Genomic DNA, 16,504 nt, shown 5'->3' with positions numbered 1-16,504 from the left:
AGCCAGTGCTGGGCAGCGGCGAGTGGACGTTTCTGGATCTAAGTCCTGCTTTTCTCTGTCTGAGCATGCCCAGGGCAGGATCTCCCGTTGGAGATGCTCAGGTACTGCAGCACATCCCATTGGTCCTTTTGGCAGGTCCTGAAAGGGCAAAACTTCTGTAGCTGTTTCCTGTGCTGCAGCTATATAAACTGCGCATGACCGCACGGCCATGCGCTAGTATTGTCTTGTAAATATGTGTGAGTGTTGTGAGTGAAAGTCGCTCTTTAAATAACCCTCCCTATTGAATGTCTGTTCGCGGAAGGTGTATGTTTGCTATCTAGTGCCCGACTTATCCAACAGCACGAAACACACATTACAGCTACCAGTTGCTGTGTCCGCCAGTATGGCGCTGTGCGCTTGCTCTGCGCTTTCCTGACCCAAGCCTGGGTGGTTAGTGGCGTCCGTCAGTGCGGCACCGCACGCACTCTTGTGCCTTAATATTATTATTTATGTTCCTCTGACACACCCAGTTGCGGTGTTGTGCCAGCAAGTGTCTAATCGGACTTCAATCCTGTGTTGGGGTTGAGTCCGCTGACTTCTTGCTCGCGCTTTATGTGCGGTACTGCGGTCCTGTGACGCAACAGGATCGCTTCCTTCACGCAGGGTGAAGTTAACCCATGTGTGTATACTTAGTACCGCCATATAGTCCGTCTTACTAGCAGCAGGGTCCTTTACCTGCACGGTGGACCTCGGACTGCGAACGCACCTAATACCATAACATCTGATTCTTGGTGCGTTCCGCCAGTCCCTAACAGTATTACACACTAGGTTTAATGTGGCACACAATTTGAGACAGGTGGCACACACAGGAGTGGCACTGAAGCAGAAATGCCAATCTTAATCTCCCACTATTTTTTTTTTCAGGGAGAATTTAAAAGAAATCTGACCCAGTATTACACACTAGGTTTAATGTGGCACACAATTTGAGACAGGTAGCACACACAGGAGTGGCTCTGAAGCAGAAATGCCAATCTTAATCTCCCACTACTTTTTTTTCAGGGAGAATTTAAAAGAAATCTGACCCAGTATTACACACTAGGTTTAATGTGGCACACAATTTGAGACAGGTGGCACACACAGGAGTGGCTCTGAAGCAGAAATGCCAATCTTAATCTCCCACTTTTTTTTTTTCAGGGAGAATTTGAAAGAAATCTGGCCCAGTATTACACACTAGGTTTAATGTGGCACACAATTTGAGACAGGTGGCACACACAGGAGTGGCACTGAAGCAGAAATGCCAATCTTAATCTCCCACTATTTTTTTTTTCAGGGAGAATTTAAAAGAAATCTGACCCAGTATTACACACTAGGTTTAATGTGGCACACAATTTGAGACAGGTAGCACACACAGGAGTGGCTCTGAAGCAGAAATGCCAATCTTAATCTCCCACTATTTTTTTTTTCAGGGAGAACTTAAAAGAAATCTGGCCCAGTATTACACACTAGGTTTAATGTGGCACACAATTTGAGACAGGTGGCACACACAGGAGTGGCTCTGAAGCAGAAATGCCAATCTTAATCTCCCACTATTTTTTTTTTCAGGGAGAATTTAAAAGAAATCTGGCCCAGTATTACACACTAGGTTTAATGTGGCACACAATTTGAGACAGGTGGCACACACAGGAGTGGCACTGAAGCAGAAATGCCAATCTTAATCTTCCACTATTTTTTTCAGGGAGAATTTAAAAGAAATCTGACCCAGTATTACACACTAGGTTTAATGTGGCACACAATTTGAGACAGGTGGCACACACAGGAGTGGCACTGAAGCAGAAATGCCAATCTTAATCTCCCACTATTTTTTTCAGGGAGAATTTAAAAGAAACCTGACCCAGTATTACACACTAGGTTTAATGTGGCACACAATTTGAGACAGGTGGCACACACAGGAGTGGCACTAAAGCAGAAATGCCAATATTAATCTCCCGCTATTTTTTTTTTCAGGGAGAATTTAAAAGAAATCTGACCCAGTATTACACACTAGGTTTAATGTGGCACACAATTTGAGACAGGTGGCACACACAGGAGTGTGTTATGACCTGGTGGTTAGGAGCACCCGACACGACCTGATAGTTAAACTCACACAGGACAAGCTCTGGGATGTGGGAGCTCTGCTGACCGCAGGCCCTAATCCTATCACAACAACTAGAAATAGCCGTGGAGCGTTCCTGACTCTCCCTAGATGCCTCTTCACAGCCTAAGAGCTAGCTAGCCCTAGAGATAGAAAATAAAGCCTACCTTGCCTCAGAGAAATTCCCCAAAGGAAAAGGCAGCCCCCCACATATATTGACTGTGAGTAAAGATGAAAGTCACAAACGCAGAAATGAAACAGGTTTCAGCAAAGGGAGGCCAGACTTACTAAACAGACAGAGGATAGGAAAGGTATCTTTGCGGTCAGCACAAAAAACTACAAAAGACCACGCAGAGAGTGCAAAAAGACCTAGTGCAAAAATCTGACCCAGTATTACACACTAGGTTTAATGAGGCACACAATTTGAGACAGGTGGCACACACAGGAGTGGCACTGAAGCAGAAATGCCAATCTTAATCTCCCTCTATTTTTTTTTTCAGGGAGAATTTAAAAGAAATCTGACCCAGTATTACACACTAGGTTTAATGTGGCACATAATTTGAGACAGGTGGCACACACAGGAGTGGCTTTGAAGCAGAAATGCCAATCTTAATCTCCCACTATTTTTTTTTTCAGGGAGAGTTTAAAAGAAATCTGGCCCAGTATTACACACTAGGTTTAATGTGGCACACAATTTGAGACAGGTGGCACACACAGGAGTGGCACTGAAGCAGAAATGCCAATCTTAATCTTCCACTATTTTTTTCAGGGAGAATTTAAAAGAAATCTGACCCAGTATTACACACTAGGTTTAATGTGGCACACAATTTGAGACAGGTGGCAAACACAGGAGTGGCACTGAAGCAGAAATGCCAATCTTAATCTCCCACTATTTTTTTCAGGGAGAATTTAAAAGAAATCTGACCCAATATTACACACTAGGTTTAATGTGGCACACAATTTGAGACAGGTGGCACACACAGGAGTGGCACTAAAGCAGAAATGCCAATATTAATCTCCCACTATTTTTTTTTTCAGGGAGAATTTAAAAGAAATCTGACCCAGTATTACACACTAGGTTTAATGTGGCACACAATTTGAGACAGGTGGCACACACAGGAGTGTGTTATGACCTGGTGGTTAGGAGCACCCGACACGACCTGATAGTTAAACTCACACAGGACAAGCTCTGGGATGTGGGAGCTTTGCTGACCGCAGGCCCTAATCCTATCACAACAACTAGAAATTGCTGTGGAGCATTCCTGACTCTCCCTAGACGCCTCTTCACAGCCTAAGAGCTAGCTAGCCCTAGAGATAGAAAATAAAGCCTACCTTGCCTCAGAGAAATTCCCCAAAGGAAAAGGCAGCCCCCCACATATATTGACTGTGAGTAAAGATAAAAGTCACAAACGCAGAAATAAAACAGGTTTCAGCAAAGGGAGGCCAGACTTACTAAACAGACAGAGGATAGGAAAGGTATCTTTGCGGTCAGCACAAAAAACTACAAAAGACCACACAGAGAGTGCAAAAAGACCTCCGCACCGACTAACGGTGCGGAGATGCCACTCTGCATCCCAGAGCTTCCAGCTAGCAAGACAAAATCATGATAACCAGCTGGACAAGGAAACAATGAACAAATAATAACTATCAGGAACTTAGCTTCTGCTGGAGAAGACAGGTCACCAGAAAGACCCAAGAGCGAACTGAACCAATGCAGGAACATTGACAGCTGGCATGGAGTAACGATCTGAGTGGAGTTAAATAGAGCAGCTAACCAAAGGATAAACCACGTCACCTGTGTAAGGAACCTCAGAAGCAGCAGCTTCACTCACAGCCACCAGAGGGAGTCCATGGACAGAACTCGCCGAAATACCATTCACAACCACAGGAGGGAGTTCGACAACAGAATTCACAACAGGAGTGGCACTGAAGCAGAAATTCCAATCTTAATCTCCCACTATTTTTTTTTTTCTGGGAGAATTTAAAAGAAATCTGACCCAGTATTACACACTAGGTTTAATGTGGCACACAATTTGAGACAGGTGGCACACACAGGAGTGGCACTGAAGCAGAAATGCCAATCTTAATCTCTCACTATTTTTTTTTTCAGGGAGAATTTAAAAGAAATCTGACCCAGTATTACACACTAGGTTTAATGTGGCACACAATTTGAGACAGGTGGCACACACAGGAGTGGCTCTGAAGCAGAAATGCCAATCTTAATCTCCCACTATTTTTTTTTCAGGGAGAATTTAAAAGAAATATGGCCCAGTATTACACACTAGGTTTAATGTGGCACACAATTTGAGACAGGTGGCACACACAGGAGTGGTCTGAAGCAGAAATGCCAATCTTAATCTCCCACTATTTTTTTTTTTTCAGGGAGAATTTAAAAGAAATCTGGCCCAGTATTACACAATAGGTTTAATGTGGCACACAATTTGAGACAGGTGGCACACACAGGAGTGGCACTGAAGCAGAAATGCCAATCTTAATCTCCCACTATTTTTTTTTCAGGGAGAATTTAAAAGAAATCTGGCCCAGTATTACACACTAGGTTTAATGTGGCACACAATTTGAGACAGGTGGCACACACAGGAGTGGCACTGAAGCAGAAATGCCAATCTTAATCTCCCACTATTTTTTTTTTCAGGGAGAATTTAAAAGAAATCTGACCCAGTATTACACACTAGATATAATGTGGCACACAATTTGAGACAGGTGGCACACACAGGAGTGGCACTGAAGCAGAAATGCCAATCTTAATCTTCCACTATTTTTTTTCAGGGAGAATTTAAAAGAAATCTGACCCAGTATTACACACTAGGTTTAATGTGGCACACAATTTGAGACAGGTGGCACACACAGGAGTGGCACTGAAGCAGAAATGCCAATCTTAATCTCACACTATTTTTTTCAGGGAGAATTTAAAAGAAATCTGACCCAGTATTACACACTAGGTTTAATGTGGCACACAATTTGAGACAGGTGGCACACACAGGAGTGGCACTGAAGCAGAAATGCCAATCTTAATCTCCCACTGTTTTTTTTTCCGGGAGAATTTAAAAGAAATCTGACCCAGTATTACACACTAGGTTTAATGTGGCACCCAATTTTAGACAGGTGGCACACACAGAAGTGCCACTGAAGCAGAAATGCCAATCTTAATCTCCCACTATTTTTTTTCAGGGAGAATTTAAAAGAAATCTGACCCAGTATTACACACTAGGTTTAATGTGGCACACGATTTGAGACAGGTGGCACACACAGGAGTGGCACTGAAGCAGAAATGCCAATCTTAATCTCCTACTATTTTTTATTTCAGAGAGAATTTAAAAGAAATCTGACCCAGTATTACACACTAGGTTTAATGTGGCACACAATTTGAGACAGGTGGCACACACAGGAATGGCTCTGAAGCTGAAATGCCAATCTTAATCTCTCAATATTTTTTTTTTTTCAGGGAGAATTTAAAAGAAATCTGACCCAGTATTACACACTAGGTTTAATGTGGCACACAATTTGAGACAGGTGGCACACACAGGAGTGGCTCTGAAGCAGAAATGCCAATCTTAATCTCCCACTATTTTTTTTTCCAGGGAGAATTTAAAAGAAATCTGACCCAGTATTACACACTAGGTTTAATGTGGCACACAATTTGAGACAGGTGGCACACACAGGAGTGGCTCTGAAGCAGAAATGCCAATCTTAATCTCCCACTATTTTTTTTTTTTCAGGGAGACTTTAAAAGAAATCTGGCCCAGTATTACACACTAGGTTTAATGTGGCACACAATTTGAGACAGGTGGCACACACAGGAGTGGCTCTGAAGCAGAAATGCCCATCTTAATCTCCCACTATTTTTTTTTTTAGGGAGAATTTAAAAGAAATCTGGCCCAGTATTACACACTAGGTTTAATGTGGCACACAATTTGAGACAGGTGGCACTCACAGGAGTGGCACTGAAGCAGAAATGCCAATCTTAATCTCCCACTATTTTTTTTTCCAGGGAGAATTTAAAAGAAATCTGACCCAGTATTACACACTAGGTTTAATATGGCACACAATTTGAGACAGGTGGCACACACAGGAGTGGCACTAAAGCAGAAATGCCAATCTTAATCTCCCACTATTTTTTTTTTCAGGGAGAATTTAAAAGAAATCTGACCCAGTATTACACACTAGGTTTAATGTGGCACACGATTTGAGACAGGTGGCACACACAGGAGTGGCACTGAAGCAGAAATGCCAATCTTAATCTCCTACTATTTTTTTTCCAGGGAGAATTTAAAAGAAATCTGACCCAGTATTACACACTAGGTTTAATGTGGCACACAATTTGAGACAGGTGGCACACACAGGAATGGCTCTGAAGCTGAAATGCCAATCTTAATCTCTCAATATTTTTTTTTTCAGGGAGAATTTAAAAGAAATCTGGCCCAGTATTACACACTAGGTTTAATGTGGCACACAATTTGAGACAGGTGGCACACACAGGAGTGGCTCTGAAGCAGAAATGCCAATCTTAATCTCCCACTATTTTTTTTTCCAGGGAGAATTTAAAAGAAATCTGACCCAGTATTACACACTAGGTTTAATGTGGCACACAATTTGAGACAGGTGGCACACACAGGATTGGCTCTGAAGCAGAAATGCCAATCTTAATCTCCCACTATTTTTTTTTTTCAGGGAGACTTTAAAAGAAATCTGGCCCAGTATTACACACTAGGTTTAATGTGGCACACAATTTGAGACAGGTGGCACACACAAGAGTGGCTCTGAAGCAGAAATGCCCATCTTAATCTCCCACTATTTTTTTTTTTAGGGAGAATTTAAAAGAAATCTGGCCCAGTATTACACACTAGGTTTAATGTGGCACACAATTTGAGACAGGTGGCACACACAGGAGTGGCACTGAAGCAGAAATGCCAATCTTAATCTCCCACTATTTTTTTTTTCAGGGAGAATTTAAAAGAAATCTGACCCAGTATTACACACTAGGTTTAATGTGGCACACAATTTGAGACAGGTGGCACATACAGGAGTGGCTCTGAAGCAGAAATGCCAATCTTAATCTCCCACTATTTTTTTTTTTCAGGGAGACTTTAAAAGAAATCTGGCCCAGTATTACACACTAGGTTTAATGTGGCACACAATTTGAGACAGGTGGCACACACAGGAGTGGCTCTGAAGCAGAAATGCCAATCTTAATCTCCCACTATTTTTTTTTAGGGAGAATTTAAAAGAAATCTGGCCCAGTATTACACACTAGGTTTAATGTGGCACACAATTTGAGACAGGTGGCACACACAGGAGTGGCACTGAAGCAGAAATGCCAATCTTAATCTCCCACTATTTTTTTTTCCAGGGAGAATTTAAAAGAAATCTGACCCAGTATTACACACTAGGTTTAATGTGGCACACAATTTGAGACAGGTGGCACACACAGGAGTGGCACTGAAGCAGAAATGCCAATCTTAATCTCCCACTATTTTTTTTTTCAGGGAGAATTTAAAAGAAATCTGACCCAGTATTACACACTAGGTTTAATGTGGCACACAATTTGAGACAGGTGGCACACACAGGAGTGGCACTGAAGCAGAAATGCCAATCTTAATCTCCTACTATTTTTTTTTCAGGGAGAATTTAAAAGAAATCTGACCCAGTATTACACACTAGGTTTAATGTGGCACACGATTTGAGACAGGTGGCACACACAGGAGTGGCACTGAAGCAGAAATGCCAATCTTAATCTCCTACTATTTTTTTTTTCAGGGAGAATTTAAAAGAAATCTGACCCAGTATTACACACTAGGTTTAATGTGGCACACAATTTGAGACAGGTGGCACACACAGGAATGGCTCTGAAGCTGAAATGCCAATCTTAATCTCCCACTATTTTTTTTTCCAGGGAGAATTTAAAAGAAATCTGACCCAGTATTACACACTAGGTTTAATGTGGCACACAATTTGAGACAGGTGGCACACACAGGAGTGGCTCTGAAGCAGAAATGCCCATCTTAATCTCCCACTATTTTTTTTTTTTCAGGGAGACTTTAAAAGAAATCTGGCCCAGTATTACACACTAGGTTTAATGTGGCACACAATTTGAGACAGGTGGCACACACAGGAGTGGCTCTGAAGCAGAAATGCCCATCTTAATCTCCCACTATTTTTTTTTTTAGGGAGAATTTAAAAGAAATCTGGCCCAGTATTACACACTAGGTTTAATGTGGCACACAATTTGAGACAGGTGGCACACACAGGAGTGGCACTGAAGCAGAAATGCCAATCTTAATCTCCCACTATTTTTTTTTTCAGGGAGAATTTAAAAGAAATCTGACCCAGTATTACACACTAGGTTTAATGTGGCACACAATTTGAGACAGGTGGCACATACAGGAGTGGCTCTGAAGCAGAAATGCCAATCTTAATCTCCCACTATTTTTTTTTTCAGGGAGACTTTAAAAGAAATCTGGCCCAGTATTACACACTAGGTTTAATGTGGCACACAATTTGAGACAGGTGGCACACACAGGAGTGGCACTGAAGCAGAAATGCCAATCTTAATCTCCCACTATTTTTTTTTAGGGAGAATTTAAAAGAAATCTGGCCCAGTATTACACACTAGGTTTAATGTGGCACACAATTTGAGACAGGTGGCACACACAGGAGTGGCACTGAAGCAGAAATGCCAATCTTAATCTCCCACTATTTTTTTTTCCAGGGAGAATTTAAAAGAAATCTGACCCAGTATTACACACTAGGTTTAATGTGGCACACAATTTGAGACAGGTGGCACACACAGGAGTGGCACTGAAGCAGAAATGCCAATCTTAATCTCCCACTATTTTTTTTTTCAGGGAGAATTTAAAAGAAATCTGACCCAGTATTACACACTAGGTTTAATGTGGCACACAATTTGAGACAGGTGGCACACACAGGAGTGGCACTGAAGCAGAAATGCCAATCTTAATCTCCTACTATTTTTTTTTCAGGGAGAATTTAAAAGAAATCTGACCCAGTATTACACACTAGGTTTAATGTGGCACACAATTTGAGACAGGTGGCACACACAGGAGTGGCACTGAAGCAGAAATGCCAATCTTAATCTCCCACTATTTTTTTTTTAGGGAGAATTTAAAAGAAATCTGACCCAGTATTACACACTAGGTTTAATGTGGCACACAATTTGAGACAGGTGGCACACACAGGAGTGGCACTGAAGCAGAAATGCCAATCTTAATCTCCTACTATTTTTTTTTTCAGGGAGAATTTAAAAGAAATCTGACCCAGTATTACACACTAGGTTTAATGTGGCACACAATTTGAGACAGGTGGCACACACAGGAGTGGCACTGAAGCAGAAATGCCAATCTTAATCTCCCACTATTTTTTTTTTAGGGAGAATTTAAAAGAAATCTGACCCAGTATTACACACTAGGTTTAATGTGGCACACAATTTGAGACAGGTGGCATACACAGGAGTGGCACTGAAGCAGAAATGCCAATCTTAATCTCCCACTATTTTTTTTTCCAGGGAGAATTTAAAAGAAATCTGACCCAGTATTACACACTAGGTTTAATGTGGCACACAATTTGAGACAGGTGGCACACACAGGAGTGGCACTGAAGCAGAAATGCCAATCTTAATCTCCCACTATTTTTTTTTTCAGGGAGAATTTAAAAGAAATCTGACCCAGTATTACACACTAGGTTTAATGTGGCACACAATTTGAGACAGGTGGCACACACAGGAGTGGCACTGAAGCAGAAATGCCAATCTTAATCTCCCACTATTTTTTTTTCAGGGAGAATTTAAAAGAAATCTGACCCAGTATAACACACTAGGTTTAATGTGGCACACAATTTGAGACAGGTGCCACACATAGGACTGCCACTGATACAGATTTGCCAATTTTAATCTGCACTCTTTTCTTCTTCAGGGAGACTAGTGAATAAATCTGGGCCACTGTATTAGAGTATATTTTCTGTGGCAGAAAGTGGCTTGAAGAGATATAACGAAACAAGCAAAAAAAAGGGACTGTCCTACAATTACTATCTCCCTGCAGTAATCTCAGCAATGTATGGCAGGCAGCAATAACAAGGAGTGGACTGATGCACAAAAAAAGTCAACAGTGTGGACAAACAAACAAGGAAGCTGTGCAGAAAGGAAGGAGCAACAGGACTTGTGCTTTGAAAAAAAGCAGTTGGTTTGCACAGCGGTGTACAAACAGCAATGCAGCTATCTGGGAGCCTTCTAGGGCAGCCCAATGAGCTACAGCGCTGAGGAAAAAAAAAATGTAGCCTCCACTGTCCCTGCAAACAAAAGGTGGTGTTGGACAGTGGAAATCGCTACAGCACAAGCGGTTTGGGGGTTAATGGACCCTGCCTAACGCTATCCCTGCTTTTGAAGAAGCGGCAGCAACCTTTCCCTATGCTCAGATCAGCAGCAGTAAGATGGCGGTCAGCGGGAACGCCCCTTTATAGCCCCTGTGACGCCACAGACAGCAAGCCAATTACTGCAATGCCCTTCTCTAAGATGGTGGGGACTGAGACCTATGTCATCACGCTGCCCACACTCTGCGTCCACCTTCATTGGCTGAGAAATGGCGCTTTTCGCGTAATTGAAACGCGACTTTGGCGCGAAAGTCGCGTACCGCATGGCCGACCCCACACAGGGATCGAGTCAGGTTTCATGAAACCCGACTTTGCCAAAAGTCGGCGACTTATGAAAATGACCGACCCGTTTCGCTCAACCCTAGTAGGGAGAGCTAGTGAGCGGCTTGTTTGTAAACTTTTTCTAACATTATGTGTGCACATTGCGAGTGAACATCTTGTGCCATTTTGACACTGTAACAGCGCAGAGAGGCTACTCCTGACGCTGGAACTGTTTGCTGCTATATTTTACCTAGTTAGCTAGGCGATTATTTGTTAGTCAGATAGTTTAGCTAGCTAGTGTCCTGTGTGGCTGTGAAATCGACCTTCCTGTAGATTTTATTTTTGTGCCATTACTGAGGTCCACTGACAAAGACAGCAGGGCGCATTTCATACATGTGTGTTGTGCACTGCTTCTATTGTGCTCCATGCACGTGTAGACTGTTCTAAATCTTATTTTTCCAATTGCTAAATGTGATACAGCACACCATATCCCACCTTGCTATTTAATTTAGTGACATTATTTTGTGATTTGAGCTGTTGGCCATGAATAAAAAATTTTTTTTGGCAGTTGCTACCATAATTCAGCATGCCATATCTCACCTTGCTATTTAGGGGTGGGGAAATTCCACTGTCTGCATAGATCATGCAGATTTAAAAAAAAAATCTGTTGCTAAATGTGAAGAAACCAGATTGTATCTTAATTTCCCAGACAACCATGTTTTTTGCAAACCAAAAGAACTGGCTTTTTATCTGAATATTGGCTTGTGAATTTAAGTGTTTATGTCTGGTGGGTCAAAAAGACAAGACTTGCCAACTGATATACTATCTAACATAATGTGTAATTCTGTAACAGTGACTGTACATAGGGTGTGTTAAGCTTTGTTTATAGATGTGTGCTTATATGCTAATAGTGCTACTTAATCCCATCACCATTGTTTACCTTATCTTGATGTTGGACTGAAGGACCCTGGGTAATTCTAAAAATAGCTTACATGCCTTGGGTATAAAAAGACTCAGAGATCACATCTTGGGAAAGGGAAGTAACACAGAGCTACCAGCCAGACATTCTGCAAACCACCCAACAGACAAGAGAAAGGACTGCAGCCAATTCATCATGGAACCATCACGAGGGACACTGATCTATGATTCTATAGGAAACAACCTAGGGGTTTTCGGCTCCGGTTGGAAGGACACACATCTGATCCAGTGACCATCTCTGAACCATGGATATGTTTGGAGAAAGCCAGGTTTGGGATTCGCTGGTCGCCTGGTTCCATGGAGATGGTCAGATAAGCCAGGTGGTGACTCTCGTGTCAACTGGCTTTGGACCTTGGACAGTTCTTGGTCATCTCCCTATGCTTGTCGTTACCTCTTCTTTGTGCGTGCATCCACAGATGAAGTAGCGATCCTGGGAGCTCTGACATCATGTCATACTGGAAATACGTGGAGACGTAGTGATCTTTTATATGCGAACCTGGTGAGACAGAAGAGGGCACCACAGGGATACAGGGATCCAACCTGATCTATATTACAGGCAATAATGCAAAAAAAGGGCAATAAGAAATAGATCACAAAAAGGGGATCACCTGAGGCATTAGATCCAGTATAAAAATATACAAATTTTATTTATATTCTTAAACACAGAAAACCACACAAAAAGACATATTAAAAACATTAAAACTGGTCACACATGTGACCTACACACAGTAACAAGACAGCTCATAATAAAGCCAGCCTCCTGAAGAGACTCCCCAGCAATAATGCAATAGAATATCCCTATAAATATAGGGTATGGTATTTATGTGAACAGCACTTGAGCTCTAAAAAAGAGTGAGATATAAGGTCATTAAAGAGAATTCGCCTAAGGCAATTTATTACATAAATGCATGCTCAATGTTGGTAAAATTGGCGACACTTTGTATATTAATTTACTAACTCAAGTGAGCCATAAGAGAGTAAGACCGTTAATAAACAGCAGTGACTTGCAATACAAATAGTTTCAAAATATAAACATGAACCTATCGCTTGAACAGACCCACAGAATGACTGTATCGAGAGAAACAGAAGAAATGTGATCTATAAACACAATAATTGTATATAAACTCCTCTCACAAGGTCCTATTGAAAGGTGTATATCCAGGTGTATGCAAATACTAAGTCACCCATAATAGAGAATATATCCAAATTTGCAGAGTGCCAGCGGGATTGTTGTACCCAGCCCCCTTACCCAGAATCATTTAAGGGGGAATATATCACACTCCAATAACGCCCCGAGCATCCTAGTCACTGCTGTTACAAAATGGTCTCTATGGTAACTCTGTCTGGGGCGCGGTGATGCGCGATAGGTGGGGTTTCTACCCACGCATGCGCCATCCAGACTCACTGGATGCCGGTCTCTGGAACTTCCGGCCCCACGGAGTCCATGCTACTTCTGGTAAGCCGCACAGCTGCAGCATTTGATTTGTAAATATTTGCTATAAATAGACACAGGATACCCACAGGAGACACCCCTGACGAAGCCACTTCTGGTGGCGACACGCGTCGGGTCTGCGCACCTCCTGCCTTTGCTCCCTGGGGCTCTTGATTGATCTACAGCAGTGACTAGGATCGCTTAATAATAACTGAATAGATGCTTATCTGTGCATATTGGTCTCTATGATCCAGGGTGTGTTCCCCATTGTGGGTAAGCTCGGGGCTTTATTGGAGTGTGATATATTCCCCCTTAAATGATTCTGGGTAAGGGGGCTGGGTACAACAATCCCGCTGGCACTCCGCAAATTTGGATATGTTCTCTATTATGGGTGACTTAGTATTTGCATACACCTGGATATACACCTTTCTATAGGACCTTGTGAGAGGAGTTTATATACAATTATTGTGTTTATAGATCGCATTTCTTTTGTTTCTCTCGATATGGTCATTCTGTGGGTCTGTTCAAGCGATAGGTTCATGTTTATATTTTGAAACTATTTGTATTGCAAGTCACTACTGTTTATTAACGGTCTTACTTTCTTATGGCTCACTTTAGTTAGTAAATTAATATACAAAGTGTCGCCAATTTTACCAACATTGAGCATGCATTTATGTAATAAATTGCCTTAGGCGAATTCTCTTTAATGACCTTATATCTCGCTCTTTTTTAGAGCTCAAGTGCTGTTCACATAAATACCATACCCTATATTTATAGGGATATTCTATTGCGTTATTGCTGGGGAGTCTTTTCAGGAGGCTGGCTTTATTATGAGCCATAACACCATAACCCCTATTGCATATTAATACAATGAGGAAAAGAGTTTTTCAAAATATCAATATTTTATTTATACAAAAAATAAAATTGTTTAATACAAGATCAGAATACCACACACCAAACAGGTTAAGGGAATTATAGCCAGGTCTGTTAACTAATAACATTTACACCATCACATACAATTGTGCAAACTGCCATATCGGATACCAAATATATCCTAATTGTATAATAACTGTTCATGCAAAAAATTGCTGTATATAGAATTCTACATTATACAACGGTATATGGTCCTCTACGCAGAGAACAAGTAAGAACTGACTTGGGCCATCTCATATATAGGGCACTGAATTATCCTGGATAGTCATTAGGGCTGGTATAACATATATTGGAAATTGGCAAATGCCGTACACAGCAGTCCTACCAGGAGCAAAGAACAATGTGCATATTTAACCCAGATTCCGGGAGACCCATGTCAGAAACAACTCACCCAAAGTTCGGAACCTGGTATCCCCACCTGTCGCCCCTTTATTATGAGCCGTCTAGTTACTGTGTGTAGGTCACATGTGTGACCAGTTTTAATGTTTTTAATATGTCTTTTTGTGTGGTTTTCTGTGTTTCATAATATAAATAAAATTTGTATATTTTTATACTGGATCTAATGCCTCAGGTGATCCCCTTTTTGTGATCTATTTCTTATTGCCTTTTTTTTAATCTTTTATATGCGCCCATGTAACTGTCAACTGGCTTTGGACCTTGCATGGACTCTATGGACAGTTCTTGGTCATCTCCCTATGCTTGTCGTTACCTCTTCTCTGTGCGTGCATCCACAGATGAAGTAGCGACCCTGGGAGCTCTGACATCATCTCACACTGGAAATACGAGGAGACGCAGTGATCTTTTATGTGTGCCCATGTAACCAAACAATCCCAGTCATGGTGGGATTGTTCTGTTTGCTATTGTGTGTTGTGGTTCAATAAAGTATTGCCACACTGTTTTACCTTAACCCTGTGCTGTCTGTGTAGTGTATTGCCCACTGGGAGATAGAGCGGGCGTTCAGTGTTATGAGCCATGGTCCATGCAGTCTTGCTAAAGACAGCCGGGCCAGCAGATGAGAGCACCCACTGATCCCGTTTCTCCACACTAAACGTGATACAGCCTGCCATATCCCACGTTGTGTCAGTATTCCGGGTTTTCCAAGTCACCTTGTAAATGATCTTGCCCTTTGTTAAGATGGAGTTTGCTGTTTTTGTCTGCCCTACTTCCTGTTCATTTGTTTTAAACACGACTCAGGTGTCAGCCTCCTTGCTGGAGTATTCTGCTTCCGTTTCCCCTTCAGCTCAGCTGCTTGTTCTACTGTGCTTCTACCCATGGCTCTGGACATTCTCTGACTATGTAAGCTACACTCTCAATTATCTTTAGTCTGTTGAATTTGGAACTTAACCCTTGGTTCACTCCTCCTGGTAAGAACTCTGTTTTTGAACTGTGTTTTGGAACTATGTTGCTGGACTGTGTTTTTGCTACTTAATACTTCATTTACGCCCCCCAGTGGGAGCTACTGGAATCTACACCAGTATAATACTTTAATGTGAACTTGTTCTGGACATACCCGTGTTTATACTACAACTGAGATCAAGTTGAGAACTTGTTTCTGGACTTTCCCGTGTTCATGCCACACCTGGTATTAGGAAAAACCGAAAAAAAATAAAAAAAGACCTAAAAGAATAAGCTTTAATATCAATAATTTAAAACTAGGAACCACTTATATAGCCTATAAACCAATAGTAGGGATCCTATGGGTCAGGATCTGCTAGTAATGAATTAGAGAACACAAAAAAAAATATTATATTAGGAAAGATCTAGGGAGGATAGTGGTGCCTAACCCTAAACAATTCCCTTCCTTGCAGCGGAGGTTGGCACCCTGGGATACGAAATGGCGCCCCCACTCAACGTAGACTGACCCTGGAGACCCTAAGAGGTATCCCTACCAAAAGCCACCACCCAAAAAACACCACAAAACAGAAAAGAGTGAATAAATACACTAAAGTACTGTAGCTAGTACTGACTTATGGTGCATCGATGGCATCGGTGAGCTTGATTCAATGAACTCTGAGGAATTACTGAGACTCTCGATTATGTTAATACTAGGAGATAAGGTGATTCACAGAGATAGAGTGTGAACAATGTTTTGTAACACAATGTACTCCTCCTTCTAGATATAATTCAATCGGTACAGGAAAGAGACATGAAAAACTACCGGCTCATTACCTCAGGTGGTGAAAAAAGACTATATATCATTTACATGAGCAACCCATCTCTTTTTTGTGTTATTATAATAAAAATAAAAAATTATTATAATCACCTATTAGAAGAAAGCGTCTTTCTACAAGTGACAAATGATGTTAAGCACTTGCCATACTCAGAGTGTCTCAAAAATTATTCACACAGAGGAAATCGGCATCACCACCAGAATAGCATAGGCATCATTG

This window comes from Ranitomeya imitator, chromosome 2 (assembly GCF_032444005.1).
Source record: "Ranitomeya imitator isolate aRanImi1 chromosome 2, aRanImi1.pri, whole genome shotgun sequence".
Lineage (NCBI taxonomy): Eukaryota > Metazoa > Chordata > Amphibia > Anura > Dendrobatidae > Ranitomeya > Ranitomeya imitator.
The sequence above is the reverse complement of the archived record's forward strand: the minus strand, read 5'-3'. Positions refer to the sequence as shown.